The sequence below is a fragment of the Heterocephalus glaber genome, unplaced genomic scaffold (assembly GCF_053883595.1).
Source record: "Heterocephalus glaber isolate CG9 unplaced genomic scaffold, H.glaber_assembly_v1.0 deba00000546, whole genome shotgun sequence".
In the NCBI taxonomy this organism is placed as follows: domain Eukaryota; kingdom Metazoa; phylum Chordata; class Mammalia; order Rodentia; family Bathyergidae; genus Heterocephalus; species Heterocephalus glaber.
In genome coordinates, this window is record NW_028258147.1 from 27,647,155 (window position 1) to 27,669,378 (window position 22,224).

The following is a 22,224-nucleotide window of genomic DNA, read 5'->3' on the forward strand; positions in this document are numbered from 1 at the left end:
TAGCCTTGGAATAAAGTGGAATCTACACTGTGCCTATAGGCCTCAAAGTTCAGGACAAGTAGAAAGAACAAATCAAACTTTAAAGGAGATTCTGACTAAATTATGCTTGGAGACTGAACTAGGTTGAGTAGAGCTTCTCCCTTTTGCCCTCCTCCGAATGAGGTGCACTCCCAAGCCTCCCCTCAATCTGTCCCCCTTCCAGATTGTTTATGGGCGATCTCCCCCAATCATTCTGATAGTAGATGTAGAATTAAAGGAAAAGTTTTCCCACCTTTGACTCCTTAAATCCTTAAAAGCAGTTCATCAGCTTCAGTCAGAGATACATAAGACATTACGAAAGGAAATGACTAGTCCCAATGAAAAACCTTTACAACCTTTACCCTATAAACTGGGAGATTTGGTTTTTATTCACAGGTTTGATTCCAAGACCCTGGAACCTCATTGGAAGGGACCGGTTCCTTTTGTCCTGTCAGCTCCCTTGACAGTGAAGGTAGCTGGACATTCTGCTGGGATACATCGCAACCATCTAAAAACAGGACCCCCCACAGATGTCAAAAAGGACAAACAGAAGGTTATCAGCCAACCAGGCGACCAAAAGCTAAGATTGGAGCGGGTTGGAGATGTTTTGCCTTCATGATAATATTCTCTGGGACACTGGCAGTATTGGCCCCAAGAAGACTAGATCACACAAAAAATGTATGGATTCAATTGGCAAACTCACTTAATTTGTCTGAATTCTGTCTAAATGTTGATGTAAATTTCCATCATGTATTGGGGACATGCCTCATGTCATAAACCTAAAAATGCTGTCAAATTATATACACCCAGGGTAATTATGTCAAATAATACCCAATGTGCTATGTATGAAAATTGTACAACCAAATGTCTGAGGATAAAACGGTCGGAAGGGATGCCCTGCCATATAAAACAAAAAATTGTGTATAGTGATTGACATATCTCCCTGCCAATAGGATGGTTTTATACCTGTGAAGGAATAACCTTCAATTATATCCCAGCCAATTTAACCAAGACCCCGCTGCTGCTTGAGTCGTCTAGCTGTGGTTCTACCAGATAGAACTGATTTGATTATGCCAAACAGAACTAAACGTTGGTCACCCTATACTGCACCAGGATGTGATGATGTAGGTCTGTTGACAGATGCTGAAGTAATAACTATGATAGCATCTTTTGTTGCCTTGCCTTCTATAGGAGTCCATGCTGAAAAGGCAGTACGGATATTAGCATGCAAGGTGGTCAAAGGGTTAAATGCTACCTCATCAGCCTTGGCATGAATTAACCAAGAGTTACAAGAACAGAGACAGGCAATCTTAGATAATAGGGCAGCGATAGACTATTTGTTGCTCGTCCACCACCAAGGTTGTGAGAAAATAAGAAATATGTGTTGTTTCAATCTTACTGACAATAGTCCAAAAATCAAAGAAAAGGTAAAACAATTGGAAGACCTGGCTCAAAGGGTACATAATGAAGACGGCTGGGACTTGTTCCAATGGCTAAATAAATGGTTGCCCAACCTACAATGGTTAAAACAACTTTTTCTCATCATTATAGTTGTGTGTATATGCTTACTATTGTCATGCTGTTGTATACAATGGATGCCTACGTTTATACGTAAGATTACTTAAATTGTAAAATCAGTGGGGAATGTGGGACTCCATAACTCTGTAACCATAAAACTCCCCTAGCCCCAAATGTGAATGTGAGTAAATAGATAAAGATGCTTGTTAGTTCTGGGACACAAGATAAGATCTGCATCAGCCACAATGTCCCAAAGTAAATTACTCAACTCTTTGTTCGAAACTGATGTTCCGGACACCGCTATCGCTATCTATAGAACAATCTACAAACATCTGCTGACCATCAGTACGTGTCAGCTGACCACTAACCTTTGTTCCTCTTCTGTAAATTTTGCCTGTTAACTTCCCCTGCAACCCCCTATAAAAAGAGCCTCAGACTCTGGGCTAGTCGCCTCTCTAAGCTACTTTGCTTTGGGAGTGCCACCTGGCCAGACTAAGGTCTGTTTTACTTAAAAAGAAAAAAAAAAAAAAAAAAAAAGAATCATACCACAGTGATATATGTGCACCCATGTTCACACCAGCACAGTTTGTAATAGCTAAAACTTGGAAACAGCCCAAATGCCCATCAATTGGAGACTGGATAAAGGAAATGTGGTTTTTTTTATAAAATGGAGTACTACTCAGCCATAAAAAATCAGAAATTAGAGACATTTATAGCTAAGTGGATGCACATTGAGGCCATACTCTTAAGTGAAATAAATAAGACACACATGTATAAATACTGAATAGTTTCTCTGGTGTGAGAAACTGAAAGTGTAAATAAGGGCTAAAATGTATAATAGGTAATGTGAAATAGGAAGAAAAGGGGGAAAGGGGAAGGAAGTGGGAGGCCTAGGGGAAAGGATAGAAGGGAATGGGATTAATATGAGAAAATAGAAAAATAGGAACAAAATCTTTGTAAATAGGGAGGAATGGAGGGGTTGAAGGGAGGGCTGGGCAAGGGTGAAAAACAAGAACCAAGAGAGACTATGTAAAGGTGCAAATTTCCAATGATGAATGTCATTATATTGTATACCTAAAATGTACCAATAATTAGAATGAATAATCGATAATGCAAAATAGGAAGAAAAGGTCCAAAGGGGTAGGGGTAGTGGGAAGGGCAGGGGAAAGGAAAGAAGGGAAAGGAAACATGCTGAGAAATGGAAAAAATGGAAATAAAATCTTTGTAAATAGGGAAGGGTGGAGGGGGTGAAGGGAGGGCTAGGAATGGGGAAAAAATAAGAACCAAGATGCATTATGTAAAGGTACAATTCCCAATGAGAAATGTAATTGTGTTGTATACCTAAAATGTACCAATAAAAGAATTTCATGAAACATAAAAAAAAAAAAAAAGTATGTCCAGACAAAAATAGATCCCTTAGGATAACTATTCCTCTCCTATGATAACTGATCCTCAACAACAGCAGCATCCATCCGTTCAGGAGGGCAGAGTCCTTGTGACTTCATCACCTCTTAAAGGCCCCACTTTTTAACATCACTGCATTGAGGATTAAGCTTCCAATAAATGAACTTCAGAAAACTCACTGAAACTACAGCAGATGGTGATGTATGTGAGGGAAATGTAGGAATAGGGAACAAAGTGCTCTACTTCCTTCCAACAGAAGCCCAGAGGTAGAAAAGGAAAGCTGCCAAGATGCATGTTTTAAGGATGCAGATCTTACCATACTGTACCATGTAGAGAAGCTTTAAAAAAAAAAAAAAAAAGAAGCGAAATATTTTGATAATAATTAAAATATTGCAAGAACAGTTGAAAATTTGACTACAAATAGTAAATGTTACACAGAAAAGATACTATTCCTCTGTAAACCTTCAAAATGTCAACAAGTATTTACTAAGTGTCTATTATGTATCAAGCCCTGTTCTACATGATGGAGATGGCTCTATTGGTTTGATAACAATTTTTAAAAGGCAGTTGTCAAGAAAGATTTTCTCAACATTTTAATTATAAAGTAGTTACTTTCACTATATTAAAATTTAAAGTCTATTATAAATAGAAAAATAACTTGTGCCATTTTTGTAGATATTAAAGTTCATAAATTTACTAAGCCTTATACAGTCATGAAGTATATAATGCCATTCTGGTCAGTGTCAAATCACATATGCAACAGGGTTGCTGTTAGATTATGTTGCCTAGTGACACTACAGCCACCTCCATTTGTGTAACTTCGCTCTGGTACTTCCCATGACGACAACACTGCTGACCACGCACTTCTCAGAATGTACTCCCGTGATTACTCCACACATGAATGTAATCAATAGTCACATCTTAGGAAGATGAAACAATACAGGCTTGTCTCTGTCCTTACATTAATTGTAATTACCTACCAAGTCTACAAAGTAGTTTTCAGCAAGGTGGTGGTTTCAAGTTGTCCATGTTGTTCGCTCAATGAGCAGAGGACCAGTCAATCTCATTATATTTCAATTATATGAATTAAAAACTTGATAAAAAGACTTTTTTTTCCTTGCACTAAAAGAAATCCAAGTTCAAAACCTGGAAAAAGTTCATGAAAAGCTATTCTCTGAATTACTGCTTCATCATACAAAATAGGGGATGTGTAAACCTGCAGAAGTTAATGTAACTTGGCCAATTCCTAAGGCACTCACACTGGTACTAGGAAATGCTACTGTGTTATTAGCGCCATTAATGTTTTCATCAAATAAATAGAGGGCAAAATACTCTAAAAGTTAAAGTTTGCCAGAAGTTTGACAAATAAAGAATTACTGATTTATAAAATAACTTAAAAAATGTAAATGTATTTTCACTCAAATTGTCTTTAATTCCTAAAGCCATGTGTCAAGATATAAATGGATAGAGGATGAGATCTAAAGAAACAAAAATGGTTATGGAATCTGTGGACTGTTGCTATATATGCTAAACTAGGACAGAGTTATGAATTACAACATGGAAAGAGCAAAGCAAAAGGCAGTTTGAAAGAGTATATGTGTTATGCATTGTTATGAAAGATATGTTCTACTTGAACTTCTTCACCAAATTTCAAAATTCCTCAGAATTCCAAAAAACAAGGCCATACCAACTTAGATGAGTTTTGGGTAAATATTGTTTTGAGCAATGGATGACAACCTCACCATAAAAAGTGGCATAAAAGCTAAATTTGTAATATTTTGAAGAAGGATTTGAGTGAATGTTAACCATTTACCAGTCTAATTATTTAAATACAGGATTAACAGGAGAGCAAAGACAGACTTCAGTAAAAAAGAAGGATGTGGCAAGCAGCATTTTCTCCCTGAGCTCTGACTCACTGCATGGGAAAGGGCAGGCTGAACCTACAGATGCACAGTGACTACTGGTGACCCCAGAGGCCATTACCAAGAAACACATGAGTATAATGAAGCAGACGTCAGTAGCTGGCTGTATTTGATGCTGCTGTTATTCCTGACTGTACTTCTGTAGCCAAGGTGACATAATAGTTCTAATCATTTTTTCTTCCTGGTGTGCAAAGATTGAGATTGCCCAAAGGCCATAAACAATGCTATAGGTCAGTGCCAAAAAACTAGGGGCTAAGCCAAATAGGCCGAACTTCTCATCCACAATAAATTGAAGGGGTAGGATCTTGTAACAGACTCAAAACCAAAGGCCAACTACACCTGGAAGACATCTCTGAGAAGTACTCATTTCCCAAGGGTTCTAAATACTAACAATAAAGCTACTTGCCATAAGCAATCTACAAGCATCAACCCAGGAATTAAACAAAACAAAACAAAACAAACAGAAAGTGAGAAGACACTTAAGAAAGATGCAAGCCCAGATTTATAGTTCACCAAAGGCAAACCCAGAGGGCAATGACTTGGAACAATTTGAAAGTCAAACACCTGGACCCTCTGAAGTGGTAGTAGTAGAAGTACAAAGTAGATGAATGAGGCTCTAGAAAAAATTCAAATTAGAAATAATTTCTAAGATAACTAAACAGATGATGACCATAATGAAAGACATGGTTAGTGAATCCAGAGTAGATACAAATGAAAAAAAGAAGAGCTTAGGAAAAAGATAGAAACCATGAAAGCCCAATATAAGAAAAAAGAAGAATCCATGAAACAGATTCATACATATATGGAGATCAAAAATCATACTGAATGAGCCAATACACAGCAGAATGAGCCAATGTGAGAATAGAATATCAGATCTAGAAGACAGATTTGCAGATAGCAATTATGAAAAGAAAGATTTCTCAAAAATTATAAGGGATTGCAAAAAGTCAATCCAATAGCTTCTAAATGATGCAGAGAACAATAACATAAGATTTATTAAAGTCAATGAAAAAGTAGAAGATAAAACAAACAACAATAAAAACCTGTTCAGAGAAGTAAAGGCAGAAAACTTCCCAACCATGGAAGAAAAATTTTACATATAGATAAGTGAGGCATATAGAACCTCAATTGGTCAAGATAAAAAAAAAATTTACACCAAGGAATACTCAAGATTCCATAAATTCAACACAAGAAGAGAATATTAAAAGATGTTAGAGAAAAGGAAAATTCAGCAGAATCACATCACACTGCTCAACACAAACCCTCATGTCAAGGAGAGCTTGGAGTGCAGCATTTCAAGCCCTAAATGAAAACAACCTCCAACCCAGATTAATGTATCCTGAAAAACTATTAACAAAATGAATCCACCAGGCAAGGCAAGCAATTAAAAAGAGGGGAAAGAAAGAGAACCAACAATAGGAAAATAACATGACAAGGATAAGTCAATACATATCAGTTATAACCATCAATGTACATGGTCTCAATTCACCAATCAAAAGAAACAGACTGGCAGAATGGATCAAGAAGCAAGAACCAACAATATGCTACATACAAGAAACACATTTAATTCAAAAAGAAATCCATAGACTGAAAGTCAAAGGATAAAAAACAATATTCCATGCAACAGGAAGCTGGAAAAAAGCAGGGTAGCTATTCTACTTGTAGTTAAGGTGGATTTCAAGGAAAGACCGATTAAGAGAGACAGAGAAGGTTCCTACACCCTGGTATAGGGAACAATTCAAGAGGAAGAGGTAACAATCATAATAAATATATATGCACCCAATACCAGTACACCCAACTATATAAAACAAATATTAACAGACATGAAAAATCAAATAAACACTAATACAAATGTAATGACAGACCTTAATACCCCATGGTCACAAGTAGATAGATCAACTAAACAAAAAAATCAACAAAGAAATATTAGAACAGAACCAAACTTTTGAACAAATGGACTTAATAAATGTCTCCAGAGTATTCCAACAAACAACATCAGAATACACATTCTTTTCAGCTGTACACGAGACATTCTCCAAAACAGACTACATACTACCTCATAGAACATGCTTAGGAAAATGCAAAGGAACTAATATTACCCCATGTATATTATCAGACCACAGTGCAATCAAATTGGAAATCAATGGCAAAAACTACAAAAGCTCCATAAACACACAGATATTAAACAACACCCTCCTGCACAACCAATAAGTCACAGATGAAATTAAAGAAATTATACAGTTTCTACAGTTCAACAATAAGGCCAATACAACATACAGGAACTTATGGGATTCAATGAAAGCAGTAATATGAGGGAAATTTATAGCAATTAATTCCCATATTAGAAAAACAGAGTAAGCTCTAATAACCTAATATTAATCTCAATCCTCTAGAAAAAGAAGAGTAAGTCAAGCCCAAAACTTGTACCAGGGAGGAAATTATAAAACTCAGAGCAGAAATTAATGGACTAGAGACTAAAGTATACTAAGTTCTTCCAATGCCTACACCAGTCTTTGGTCATATTAAACATCTTTATCTTTAAGAAACTATTCTATTATTTGGTCATGTAGTAAATTTTAGATAAATATCCTTACACTTTGGCAGAATTTCTTATTCTAGACACTGAGATTCACTAAAATATTATTATTTAGAAAGCAAATGCAATGACCAATTCATGTTTAAGACAATATTTATGGACTATTAGTCAATTGATAATACTCAAATACTGACGTTTGACTCAATAAACATAAAAAAGTTGATTTTCCCATGAAGTTCCAGTTGAGTATTTTTTCCTGAAATTTATTCATTATCTTTAATGCAGCCATGCACCATATAACAGTGTTTCAGTCAACAATGGACTACAGATGTGACAGTGGCTCAATAAGATTATAAAGGAGCTGAAAAATTCCTATTTTCTGGTGATGTAGAAACCATCATGAGCACAGCACATTATGTACTTGTGTTTGTGGTGATGTATAAACAAACTTGTGCTGCTGTGTGAGTATAGTGATACACCTATGTCTAATACCTGTAATTCTTAATTATTATTTTAGAAGGTACTCCTACTTCTTAAAAAAATTTACAGTGAAGAAATATGCTGTTAGGCTGGTAGCAGCCTCATGTATGTTGTGTTTGCTGCATCTTTAGATTGCACCAAAAGGTCACATCAAGTAAGTGTACTCTGCGGTGTTCTCATAACAATGAAATTACCTAATGACATTTTCCCCAGAAATATCTCCATTGTTATTCAACTCATGACTATAATCAACAAATTCTGTGAAGATAAAGAAGGCAGAACAATAAAAAGAGAATCAATTATTATTTTTCCATATTTTAAATTTTTCCTTCTGTTTACAACTTTTCCATTAATCCATGTAAGGAATAACTTTCTTTTTATTGATTACTGGTATCTGAGTTATTTTTTTGCTGTGTAATAAACTACCTAAATTTAGTGACATAAAATAACAATTTATTCTCTTTCTAGTTAAATAGGTTGATTCAGTTTAACTGGGAACTGCCTGCTTGAATTCTTTCCTAAGCTTGTAATCACTTGTCATCTGGAGTTACTGTCGTCACAAACTCTGCTGGGCTTGATGTCCAGGTTGCCTTCTGCAACATGACTGCCAACTGATGCTGGCTCAAGCTAAGGCTGTGAAACAGAATACCTATACATAGCCTTCCCATATTGCTTAGTTTTCTCATAGAATGGTGGCTGGGTTTCAGGAGTAAGCATTCAGAGAGGCAGGAAGTAAAAGCTTTCAGCAAGTTATAAGCTATACTTGAACTGGTACAGCATCTATTCTACCATATTCCATTAGTCAGAGTAGCTTCCAATGGTTAGACAAATGAATACTGACTCTTAATGAGAAAATATTGCTCAAGAACAACTGTGATAGGAGATATGATTATGGCCAACTTAGGAAAATAAAATTTGTCACCACCACCAAATAAAGTCTCACCTGAGTGTAGGAAAGGTATAGAAAAGGATTAGAGATAGAGCCAAAATTCTCATTTTATTTTTTTTAAATAGCCTAATTTTGGAATAATTTAAGATCTATAGAAATGTTGCAAAAATTGTTCACTTTTATTCTTTATCCAGATTCCTCTAATACTATCTTTTTACATTAAACATGATAGATTTGTCAGTACTAAAAAATTAATACTGATATAATACCACTAATTAAACTACACATTTTTTAGATTTTACCAGTTTTTTCCACTAATTTTCTTTTTCTGTTCCAGGATCTACTTTAGCCTAATTTAGACAGATTATATTTTAACATGTTATGCAATCTTTCTCTCTCGTTGACTTTTTTTTTTTTTAACTTTTTTATGAAGTCCCAAATTGAGGAATTCACGCTGGCAAAGGAGTTCTGGCCCCAGAGAAGGGCTTCTTGATGGTGGATGCCCCAGATTCCTGCAGCATCTGAGGTCTCAGGCTGGGGACTCTATGCAAAGCCCTCTAGACTGATGGTGGCTTGGCTGCCAGAAGGGTCTCTGTTTCTGACAGGCCCTGGCCAGACTGGCAAGGTCACATTCCTAATGAATCTAGATCAGCAAAACTTTGCAGCCTTCTAGGATCTGAGTAGGTAGAAACTGCCAAGACCTCACCTTTTTTTCTTTGTTATTTTTTAGAAGCCCCTTCCTCAGCTCCGATGCCCCTGAGGCAGAGAAGGCACCAACCCAGTCTGCAGGCCTGAGCTCTGGCCTTGGATGCATGCTGCAGGCAAACAGAAGGGGTTACACCTTCTTAAGAGGGATGACATTGGGAAGAGGTCCAACCTGACCAATGGAGGGGAAAGGAAAAGGAGAAAGCCAAGAGACCAAAGGAAAAAATAAAAACTCAAAAAGAAAATAAAAACCCTACCATACACCACAATGATTTCCCATACTGCAAATGCTAGACTTGGAAGGACATCGGTCCCTCTAGCTAGAAACAACTCCTAAAATGACCCAACATGGCAAGTCTAACTTCCATACAATTACACACATGTGCTTGAAAGGAGCGACCCAGCAAAGAGGCGTGCTCTTGGCAAGAGAAGTCAGGACCACTGTGCTAGCCTTTGGCAGCCCAAGAAGAGTATGGAGGAACCCCAGAGGGCTCAGCACTAGCTTTAGGGTGCCAGGGACTCGGTTTAAGCCCTCCACCCTCCGCCAACCCAGACAGTTCTGCCACAGGAAAAAAGGAAGGTACCTGCATGACCTTCCAGAGGATGGAGAATAGGTGAGAGATGGGGAAACAACCCCATGCAAAGAAAGCCTGGTTCCAGGAGACCTCAACCAAGGGCAGACATCAGTGGAGGAAAAGGGGCAGGCAGGAAACTGAACTCTGTTTAGAACACTGCAAAGATTTATGTGTAAAGCAAAGAATGAAAATTTCTTAACCAAAACATTTTCTTGCTTTTAAAAAAATCCAGCCCCACTTGAAGATGGCTGCCCCCTAAACCTTGACTGGCTACTCTAGCTCGAGCCTCTGCCCCCGACAAACACCAACAGCCTTTCCAAGAAGAAAGCCAAGAACATGAGAACCCAGGTCAATTCCAGGGCAATTCTGCTCTTCAGCCTTAATGGGCAATGAGTCAGGGAAAAAATATATAGGATCAAAAACAAAAACAAACAAAAAACCCCTCAAAACAAAAGAAAAGGAGCGGCAGCTATGTGAGGAGAAGGCAGAGTTCCCAGGAGGGTGGTGAGTAGGCCTCAGTGCCTCCGCATCTTCACCTTTCGGGCAGGGCTTCCTGCTGCCTCTGAGCAGTCCTCCGAGGACTCACAGGACTTGCGCCAGTAGTTCTCAGAGCTGAAGCTACCCCTTCGTCGGGTGGGCAGCAGCACTGAGCGCCGGTTCTCTTCCTTGTCCATCTCCAGGATCCCGGGCCTGTGGGCAGCATCAGGATCTGCCTTGAGGTGGGACCGCTTGGGTTTCAGAGCAGGGTCCCTGTTGTTTCCTGACAGGCGATCTGAAGCATAGCTGGGTGGCAAAATGGAGCTGCTCAGGGACTTTGTTTCCAACCGGGGTGCGTCTAATCTCGTCTTTCTGAGGATGATGACCGCTCGGCGCTCTTGATGTCCTGAGGCCGTAAGCAGTGAGTGATTTCGTCAGCAGCATATCCACTGAGCACAGTCACGCTTCCTCCTGCGAACAGGCAGGGAAAGCACAGGTTCCGACACCCGGATAGGCTTGAACTGTAATTTGCAGCCGAAGCACAGAGCAGAATCGCTAAAGGACACAGACATGATGCAACCGCCTGGCTGGTAGTCGTTGATGACGGCGCTATTGACGAAGCCCTCCGGAATGACGCGGTGCTCCACCAGCTTCTGGATCACCAGCTGGTGCACCCACTCGGGGATCTCGTCCACGTCTCCCGGCGGGTAGAGGCGCTCCTGGCCAGGCCTGCGCTTCTGCAGCTGGGCTCCATACGTGTAGCCGTCACCAAAGAAGTACTTGTTGCGCAGCGGGGCCCGGTCCACCGTGTGCTCATTGTACAGGCCCTTCTCGGCGAGGGACACCACCTCGTCAATGCGGGCCGCGATCTTGGCGCACTCCTCCTGGCTGAAAAGGCGTATCTGGCGGATGTTGCTCTTCACCTTGCGCGCCTCCTCCTTTTGTAGCTGCTGTTCCTCGTAATCGCTGAGCTCCGGGTCCGAGTCCTCCTGATACTTGCGCTTGGTCCCAGACAGGGAATAAGGTTCAGCGGCCGCTGCGGCTGCAGCGGCCACAGCAGCGGCTGCCGCAGCCGCGGCCTCCCGGTTGCCCGCCTTATAGTTGTCCCGGGACGTCATGGACTTGAGCATCTCATGCAGGTCTATGTAGCCGCTGGCGGCCGCCATGCCCCTCCAACACTACACTAGGGTCCTCCGGGGCGGGTGGAGCGCCAGGGCATGGTTCTTGAGGGACGTGCCCCGAGGCCCCCGGAGAGAAGGGGGTCCTCAGAGGCGAACCCCCAGGCGAAGCCGGGTACCCGGCAGGGAGGTCGAGGGGCTGGGCGCGGGGTCGGGCCTCAGGGGTGACGGGTCATGCAGCGGTGGCAACAACAGTACTTCCTCCTCCTCCACCTTCTCCACGTCCCGTCCCGGGGGCACAGGGGCGCCAGCAACGCCTCATACCGCGGAGGGCCGCTAAGGAGATTCGACCCCGACACCCGGCCAGACCCCTCGTTGACAATTTTTATCTTTCACAAAAGGAAAGCATTTATTTTCAAATATACATATATCTTTGTAACTCATAAAAAATTTAAAATACAGTCCAGATCAACTGGAAAATTAGTGAACCCTAAAATATATTTTAATCTTTTTAGGATGCTATAAAACATTTTCTAATAGGTTGGTATTAGTTTCTAACATGGGAAAACTAACAGTTTGTCCTATATTTATATGGCATCATAGCCATTTTGAATGTTTTTTAAGATTATACCCAGGGCTGGGGATTTAGCTCAGTGGTTCCGCCGCCTGTCTCGCAAGCTCAAGGACCCGAGTTTGATTCCCGGTACCAAAAAAAAAAGTTAAACAAAGATTAAACCTTAAATCTTTGTTGTATTGTGGCAAAAAAATTAAAAGTGACTGAAATCAGTGCATGGGACGTTAATGCTGTACTTTAAATTTATATACTTCAACATAATCACCATTTTTTTGGTGATCCAACATTCAGTCTGATTTTCCACCTCATTGTAAACATTCTCCAGCTGCTGCTGAGTGATTTCATAAATTGCATTCATGATCCTAGCTTGGAGTTCCTTTAGAATGTGGTCTGGATGAATACACAACAGTGCCATAAAATATAGTTCAGTGGGATAGGTCAAGTTTAAAGTTGCACAAGGATTTCATAAACACCCTGAATAGATGGGCACTAAAACTTTCAATGTGTTATATGGAAAAACCTTATAAAAGGATGGCTGTGTTCCAGAGGTAGATTAAGTTGGTCTTCTATGAAACAATTCCCACTACTGATGGTTCTTAATAGTACCACCTGCTAGTTCTTTCATACTAAATTGTGTGAAATAACATATTCTGTAAACTGATGAACTACTTATTTATTTAATAAACCCATCAATGAAAGAAACCTCTGTCATAAGAAATGGAGCTATTTATTATGCCCAAAAGGTCTTAAGCCAGAAATGTCAGACATTTTTGTAGACAAAGAGTATTATAATCTGGCATTGTTTTTTTTTTTTTTTTTTTTTTTTAACAGCAGCTAGTAGCACACTATACCCAGTTGGTATGTTTGTCATTTATTTGGCAGGAAACTCCAGAATCTCTGGGTAGTCAGCTGAATGCCAAGTTAAACCTCAGAAAGAGACCAGGGGTTTTGGTGTATAGTTCTTTAGATACTATAAGCCTGTAAGTATGCACTGAAGGTTGATATTTTGGGTGCTACAGTGATGCATTTCCTTTACTGATTTTATTTATTAGTTCAGCAAGAATATCCTTTACCCAGTCATGACAATTATTAGCCTAGAAAACAAAGCCAGCCATGTAAATCTCATATTCCTAAATAAGAAATATAGTCCTCTTGTTAGAATAAATACTGCTCATGTCTTCAAATTAATATGATGACATGAAAGGAAAGACATGCAGAAAGCATTAGCAATTATGTGGCAATTATGACTAGTATAGGCTGGTTGTCATCAGACCTTGTGCTGAATTAATCCCAAGGCAGTTTTAAATACTAGTCATATCAATTGAAGTTGCATATCCTATAAATGTATCTTAATGATTTTCAACTTTGTCACTGAAATTTTCTTTAAATATATGTAACACAAATATTTATATATTGTGTTTAACATACTCCATCTGTATTAGCTTGGGGCCATCTTGAATCTAATAGTGCACCCTCAAACAGATTTTCCATTATTTATAAACATAATTATAGATATGTATCATACATAATATGAGTATCTCTTTAGGGAAGAAAATATAAGTATAATATCTGGTTCTTACAGATAATTCCAAATTTTTAATTCTTTCATTTTTAAAGAAATTTCATCTTTTTAATTTTTTTGTTATAAATTAAGAATTAGCAGTATATGCTATACAACGGTACCTTGGTTCACAGATGCAATTCTCTCCACGTTTCTGGTCGCAAACCAAACAGGACAAGAACTGAATCAAATTTCCCCATAAGGTCAACATTGAACCTAACCACTGAATTTGATTCAGTTCTTATCCAACTTGGTTTGTGACCAGAATCATGGAATCAACTTTGGGAACTGAGGTACTACTATAATTCCAAAATATAGGTTATTCTATGCCTCTTTAAAAACTTTTGATAATTTTTATCAATGTTATTATTGGTAAAAATATTATAAAGTTACTGTTAGTCTACAGGCTAGAATGTCTTTTTCTTGTTCTTTGTCTTTTTTGGACACGGTCTTGCTACATAGTTCAAGCTGGCCTTGAATTTGTGGTGATCCTCCTGCCTCAACCTCCCCAGTGCTGGAATAACAGGCATGTACCACCACACCCAGCTAAGAATTTCTTTTGAATACTGTTCCTAGTTGTATATTCCTGGAGAGACTCTGTGAGCTCATGCAATTTCAGAACTTTGAACCCCCTGTGGTAGGATTTTTGGGAATGCTAGGTCAAGTAAACTGTTAGATTTATCCTAGTACGCATGTGAGTCTTATAGTTTCCAGAAATTTTCTAGTTTCTGTAATTTGGGAGTATAGCTAACCTTTATTATTATTATAATTTTTATATTAATTTTATTAGTACATTTTAGGTATACAATATGATGACATTCATCATTGGGAATTTGCACCTTTACATACTCTCTCTTGATTCTTATTTTTTTCCACCATTCCCCTGCCCTCCCTTCAACCCCTCCATCCCTCCCTATTTACAAAGACTTTGTTTCCATTGTTTTCATTTTCTTATAATTTTTTATTTAATTTAACTTTTAAATTTGAGTCCTTCATGAATGTAGGAAGCTCGTACTTTTGAAATTATCTTCTTTATTTAGTTAAGCTATATTTTTAGTGCTTTTACTTTCAGAGTTTTGGTTATCAGGTTTTCCAATATTCATTTAAGTAAATTTAAATATTTGTTATTTTCCATTGTATGGAAAAGCATATAAATGTTACTACGGATGTGAAGTTTTGTCTTAAATGTCCAAGAAGAGTGCAGAGCAGGATGGTGGTACGAGAGGCTCAGCAAAGCAGGGAGAAGGAAAGGATGGGGACAGGGCGACTAACGGATGCCAAATGACAGTTGGGGAGCAGAAGGAAATCTGGTGCTCTGTTTCACAAGGGGGTGGCTATAGATGATGATGATGTACTGTGTTTTATTTAAACCTAGAAGAAAGAGTTTTGAATGTTTTCACTAGAAAGAGATGATAAATGCTTGAACAGATAGATACGTTTACCCCGACTTGAACATTATACAATACAGACATGTATTTTTACTACCAGTTCAAAGAAAAAGGATGTTGTCTACTACACTAACAAAACTGAAAACAAGATTTAAAAACATGTAGACAGCCTCGATTTGTAAAAATATTATTTTAAAATCAGTGTGATTTTTTTTAAAAGATCACAAAGAATATTGTTAAAATCTTTCACTACACCATGCTGAAATCAAATGGCTAGTCCTAAAGTCTTTCATGCTCTCTCGTTTACCATTCTTTTCTTAAAATTGAAATAATTATGTAAATTAGATTAACTACCTTATGATGTCATATATCTTTAAAAAAAATATGTCAGCTAACCTTATGTTTTCATTTAATAGCAATGTTTTAAAACCATATGTGTTAACTCAAATGTTTTGCGGTTTCCCACAATGTTCATGAAAGGTCCAAGACCTAATACTATCTATACCGAAAAGTATTTTCATTCAATTTGAATGGTAGTTTTGTAGAGTAAGTGTAAAATTATAAAATGTTTTACTTACACTAAATGTGTGCATAATGACTATATTGTAAACAGAGTGTTACTTCAGCTGATTCTGTCATGAAACATTTAGGTTTCACAAAACCAGTGGTATGAAAAAAAAACTATGGGCCGGGGATTTAGCTCAGTGGTTCTGGCACCTGCCTCGCAAGCGCAAGGTCCCGAGTTCGATCTCCGGTACCAAAAAAAAAAAAAGATGAAGGAACACATCAAGTAAATAAATCACTGTTTAACAGACAATGATTTATCCATGAAGAGTGATTATGTCGTAAAGAAATATTGTTGCAAGGTCAGTTAAAGAGAAAAACTGACACTGGGTGACTCTGATGATGTGGATATTATAGCTAGAAATAACCTATCATGGGATTAGACTTCTGCAAATTTTTAATTTTACTCCATTATATGTTATACACATTTGTTGGAGAGCTTCTGGGGGAACCCACTTCATTATGCCAAAAATCTTTTCATAATTAATTACTATAAAGGCAATTTTTTTTGGTACTGGGGATCGAACTCTGGTCCTTGCACTTGCAGGGCAGCCGGCAGAACCAATGAGCTAAATCCCCAGCCCCTGTAAAGGCAGTTTTCATTATGTTAATCCAACAGCTTTAGTTTCCCTGAAGGCTGCCTTCTCAATTAAGAGGACTTGGAAATACCTCTGATTTACCTTCCACAGAATTTTTACCATAGGAGTTTTGTTCTTAAAAGTTTGTGCCCTCATTGGGTATGAATTTCTCAGTAGCTGCCCATGATTGGAGAATTGTTTTCTTTGATGAAATTTTTACATCTCTTGGAAAAGAGGAAACTTTTATTTTGTACAAAGAGCTCTGCCATTTGCCAAGAGAAAGGGCTGTCTTTTGAACACTGTGGTAAAATGCATCAAGTGCAGTTCTGTGCTCTTTCCCAGTGTCTTCAACACAATCTCTCTTGAAGAGTGGTTGAGGTTGGGAATTTCAATGTTCTCAGTAGTTCAGGTTGCCTTTAAGTCATTTCTCTCTTCAGATCCCTGTACGATATTACATATTTATGCCATGAGAAACTTAGTCTTTGGAAATGTCTGCTGGTAAGACACTCTTGCTAAGACTGATCTCTTTGGGTTTTGGCAGCTCTACTAAGAAACTGGTATAGTATTTCTTCTTCCTCAGTTACAGCTCTTGTTCTAAACCATGTATATCAAGTCATGTCTCAATTTTCTACTTCCTAATTCGATGAAGGTGAATTTAATACATTCACAATGGGTCATAATTTGTATGTCTTACTGTCAGGTGTCTTGAACCACTGGGGGTACGTTGCATGACTGTTCCATGTATACCAACAGTGGTACAAGCTGCCCGATAGGACAGTCACACATGTAACATGTTATATTCCTCCTTCCCAGCTGGCTTTTTGCTCCTGTGTTTAGAGGAAGGAATTTTACTTATTTAGCTCACATCTGCTCATTTGATACTTTCAAAGATTCAGTTGTCTTCATTTTATTCCAGGATGCTCTTCAAATTATCAATACAGACCTGCTGATGTGTATGATACCCTTATTGCTTTTACTTCACAGAACATTTCTCTTTGTCTTTTCAAGTTTCTATAAATGTTTATACCAAAAATATTACTCTTTTAATAAAGAATTCTGTGAATCCTAAAGTTGTTTAATATCTTCATATATAATAATGGAAGCAACAGGTTCATTAGTGTGTTGAAATAAGTCACTGTCAGCCTTTCCCCAAGAAGCATCTGTTCCAGTGCCCCCATGATGCCTGAAACCTGGCCTTCGGTGGCCATCTGTGAGTGGGCCACTTTCCCTTCCCTGGTGGCAGGAAACAATCTTGAAAATGAGCTGGGTCACCCGAGGCAATGGGCCCCTGGTTTCCTTGACCCTGCAGCTTCTCTAGCCTCTATGGCTGCCTTGCTGGGGGGGGAGTCCTCCCTTTCTTGGGATACATCTTGAGAAAAATGCTTTCTTTAGAAAGCAATTAAACTTTTTAAAATTTCTAATTCTTACGTATTCAGGGGGAAATTGCATTGCCTACTAAGTCAAATACCAGAATCTGAATCTCGGCATTGCTATTTACCCAGCTGGGACTTTGATGAGTTAATTAACCTCTCTGGGCCCCAATTTCCTCAGCTGTGAAATGAGGCTAACATGGTCTCAGCAGGGTTGTTCAGATGTTTAAATCTGTTAACTTAGGTTAAATTTAAATATACGGCCTAGCACTGGACATAGAATAGGTGCCCAATTGACAGCAGTGTATCGTCTTTCCAGCAGAAAGCAAGTGTACTACCAGTTCTTAAATTTCAGCTTTGTTTTGTGCATTATTTAATCTCCAGAATAGTGTTTAGTCATGGTGTGGGATCCAGAGTCTGGAGAAAACAAACTACTACCACAGTATGGGTGAAGAACTAAATTGGTAGGAAAAACTTAGCATTATTTCGTTCATTTACCTATGATGGTTTATTATTTATTTTAGAGCCACGGCAGTAGTTGTACTATTTTAATATATATACTGAGAATTATGTAATTTAATTGTATACAATTTAATTCATAATTTTTATTTTTATGCTTCACAAAGTTACTATTTTTGTTTTGTTTACCTATACATTTTTGCTAAATTTGTCTCCTTAAAGCTTGGCATATTTTCTTTTCATATGTAGTGACTTAAAGAATATGAAATGTAAGTGAGTAGAATAATTGAGAGTAGCTAAATTTTGAGATAAAATGTAGAAACATCATAATACAAGGTTAACACATTTGCTTCTATTCTACTTCTTTTCCTGAAATGAAGTCTGTTTCCTTGGCTCTGCCTATCATCACTTTTGCATACAGTGAATAAGCATCTATTGACTTGATTTACAGAACTCATCTTGGAGTTTAATGTAGGCTTTCCTCATGTAATAGTGCTTCCTGCTTGACAGGGTCTAACCTGAGTAATCTTGTCTAATCAGATCAAATCCCGCAAGTTGTGTATAACGCATTCCATGAAAAAGCCCAGTAAAATTTATCAGATTGTCAAAAATATGGTGTGTGTTTAAATATAATATTGCAGTGAATGATATATTGTCATGAATCTCCCTCAAAATATCCCCTCCCTCCCCTTCTAATGCATATATCCCATCATTCTTTCAACTTTCTGAAGTAGTTCGGGAAGTTCTTTTTTTGAGTATCTAATTGCACTGTGGTGGCTGAATAAATGTCCTGAATTGATTCAAAATACCTTTTACAGTTATTGTGACTTTGAGGAAGGGCCAGAACTCACACAGTTCTAGATCTGGTGAATAAGGTGGATGTATACAAAATATTTTTAAGAACTTAGGTTGCTGTTGGATGGACTTGACCACAGAATTAACCATATTTTTGATCACACCTTGCAAAGACACTCATGAAAGAAGACTTTCAAAACTGCTTCAGAAAATGGAAAGAATGATGAGATAAATGTGTTTGTAGCTTGGGAGAGCATTTTGATGGGAATTAACGGCAATGTGTCTTCTACTGTAACAATTTATTTTTAATTTAAACATTCACCATATGTTTCAATCCCACCTTGTGTGTCAAAGTGTATCTCAGTGCTTACATACATGTAAATCAATAAATACAGTATGAGCCATTATTATGTGGTGGAAAATTTCAATGTTATTAAAACTTTGTCATACAAGCCATCTTAAAACAACATAACCTAACTTTTTTATGTTATCAATTAAGAAAAATGTCATTTTGATATAACTAGGGATATATTTTGAATTGATAAAAAGTTCTATAAAATATTAGTTGCTCAAAAATTAAAAATTAATTTTTAATTCACCCAAATTTAATTCAGATATTCCTTACAGTGCTATGAGGTAGATTCTTTTACTGTCTTCATATTACAGGTAAAGAACATGAAACCTAGCAATGTTAAGTAACTTGCTCAAGGCCACCAGGTCAGTTAGAGTAGAAGGTAAGTCCAGATCCAGTTTGTAGACACAGCCTAAGACCTTAACTAATACACTTCTCCTGATTATGGTATTTCTATACTTAATGCTTTCTTTATGCATTCTAATGGACCATTATAAATAGTGTGAATCACTCATCAAATAGCTTATTTAAAACTTCATCCAACACTGTACTCCACAGAAGAGATTTATATTCTCTTTAAAATTTTATTTTTGGAAACTCTCTTTTATTGAGGCAATTTATAAACAAACCATTCAGCAAAGGATTAATGACTATGAACAAACTACCTTAAACACCTCTGAGTCTTTGACATAATTGTCCAGAATACATAATGATGCAATCCTCTTGATTCTCCCTCTCAGAATACCATTAGAAGTACTTTTCCCTCTTTCACTCCCACTTCTATAGATGGAAGGAACTTTTATTGATTATATTCAGGGCTAATCCAGGATGTTATCATTTCTTGCCTGAACAAATGACACCTGCAAATGTTCTTCATGTCTCTAACCTGATTCCCCTACAAATCATGTCCTGTATTGCTACTATAGCTCTGTACTTAAAATCTGTATGTGATCAATTTACTCTTTGTACCCAGAAAAACAGAATGTTCAACTTATTTAAAAATTAAAGTTCAAGGGCCGGAGATTTAGCTCAGTGATTCCGCTGTCTGCCTCGCAAGCGCAAGGTCCTAAGTTCGATCCCCGGTACCAAAAAAAAAAAAAAAAAAAATTAAAGTTCAACAAGTCTAACATAATACAAAAAGCCCTCACCACCATACTCCCATTCCTACCCCTAACCAGCCTCAACTATCTTTCAGGTATCACTTCTCACTGCAATTCATTAAAGTTATCTGCTTTGAAAATTATCATCTCTCTGTTTAACAATGATTAAATTTGGGTTTGATTATTTTGAACCTCCCTCCCCAGTTGTTGCTGTTTTTAAAGAGAAAATGCATGCTTACTAGCACATGTCTAGTCTTTAAAAACCTATCTACTCAGCTCAGGAATGGAGGAGGTGAGACAGACACCCAGAATACCCTTGAAGGCATCAAAAATGAGGTCAGGCATGTGAATGTAGGCAGTATTTTTGTCTTAAAAATTAAGTAAATTTGAACTCAACTGAAGGTAAGTCCAAAGGCAAAAAAAGGAAGAGATGCTAGATGAGATAAGATCATCTCCTTGAAGCAAGGGCTAGCAGAAAACTCAAGAAGAAGCAAACATGTCCATCAGCTTCTGTGGACAAATTGGTACAGTGGTTCATAATCTTGGCTGCACATTAGAATCGCCTGGGGAGCATCTAAAAGTCTCTACTACGGGACTTTTGGAAAGATGGTAGAGTGGTGAGCAGCAGCAAAACAGCCTCTCTGAGATTTGGAGACTAGACACTGGAATATAGCAACATAGAGAAGAAAAGAAGTAGGGAAGTGGGTTTTCAGGACCCATTAAGGATCTGAATCAAGAATTGGAACCCATAGGGAGAGTGAAGACAGAGACCTCAACACAGAAGAGAGAAGTGGCAAGTGGCACTTTCTCCTGGAGTCCTGGCTCACAGAGTGGGAGGGACAGCTTGAATCTGTAGAGGCTCGGGAACTACTGCTGACTCCAGTGGCCTCCCAGAGAAATGAACCTGTCGGGAGCAAGTCTGCATAATTTTGGGGAAAAATCATTTCTCAATTAAATCATGATTAGGGCCTAGTTTTCCTGCCTACAGGCCAGCTACAGCATGTCAAGACACAATTCTGTTTTCACCTCTGGTCACAGTTAAGATCCTCAATGGTCCAGTGATGCTGTGATCTTGCTCCAGGGGAAGATTATACCAGCTGAAGACATCCTAGGGAGGAACAAAATCTTCATCTGAATAGTTCCTCATTGTTCTAGGATTTTCACTGCTACTACCCTTTGAGTCACCTTTTACTTTTTACTCTCCTGATGTACTGAACTCTCTGCCCTGAGTCATCTGTTACATTTTCTTTTTCCTAATGGACTGAATAAAGGTGTGGCAAGCTTGAGATCTTTCATCTTTGCCACCCAGAGCAGCACTGATCAGGCTCAAAAGCTCAGCTTCTTCTCTAAATCTTATTTCTTCTATCTTTCCTATCTAATAGTTAATTTGTCTTGTGCTATCGTGGCTCGAAGGAGACTAGGACTTACTGCAGAGGTCGAAGTAACATCCCCTTTCCCTGTTCTCTACATGAACAAGTGGAACAGAGCAGTGGACGCTGCAGACTGCAGTGGCTTGTGTGTGATTCCAATCTGGTTCGGATGTCTCCAGGACAAGGCTATTGGAAAGAGGCCAAATGAACTCAGAACTCAGAACAGCAGTGGCTAGGTTCCATCTTGAGCCACTCGATGTCTGGGTGAGGCACAGCCATGAAAGACTCCCAGGATCAGGAAGCCAAGTTCACGCAGGCAGTAGGCACCCAGGGTGTTGTGGGCTGAATAATTTGGGTCCCAGCTTCACAGCCAAGAAACCAGAAGCAGTTTGAATTTCAGTGGAGCTGAAAGCACAGGCTCGCTGCAATTATCTACCACCCTGCTGTAATTCTACCATAGGCTTGCTGGGA

General features: G+C 38.4%; 1 protein-coding gene and 1 pseudogene across 3 annotated transcripts in view; both read right to left on the reverse strand.

Annotated features, from left to right (window-relative positions):
- The window catches only part of Umad1 (UBAP1-MVB12-associated (UMA) domain containing 1), a 237,611-nt gene that overhangs the window by 143,498 nt on the left and 71,889 nt on the right, over positions 1-22,224 (reverse strand). The window lies entirely within an intron of this gene.
- The window catches only part of LOC147829657 (RNA demethylase ALKBH5 pseudogene), a 90,221-nt pseudogene that overhangs the window by 13,595 nt on the left and 54,402 nt on the right, over positions 1-22,224 (reverse strand). The window contains exon 2 of the transcript XR_015448639.1: positions 1-21,491. This exon is cut by the window's left edge and continues 13,595 nt beyond it. The product of XR_015448639.1 is annotated as an RNA demethylase ALKBH5 pseudogene (transcript). The remainder of the gene's footprint in view (positions 21,492-22,224) is intronic.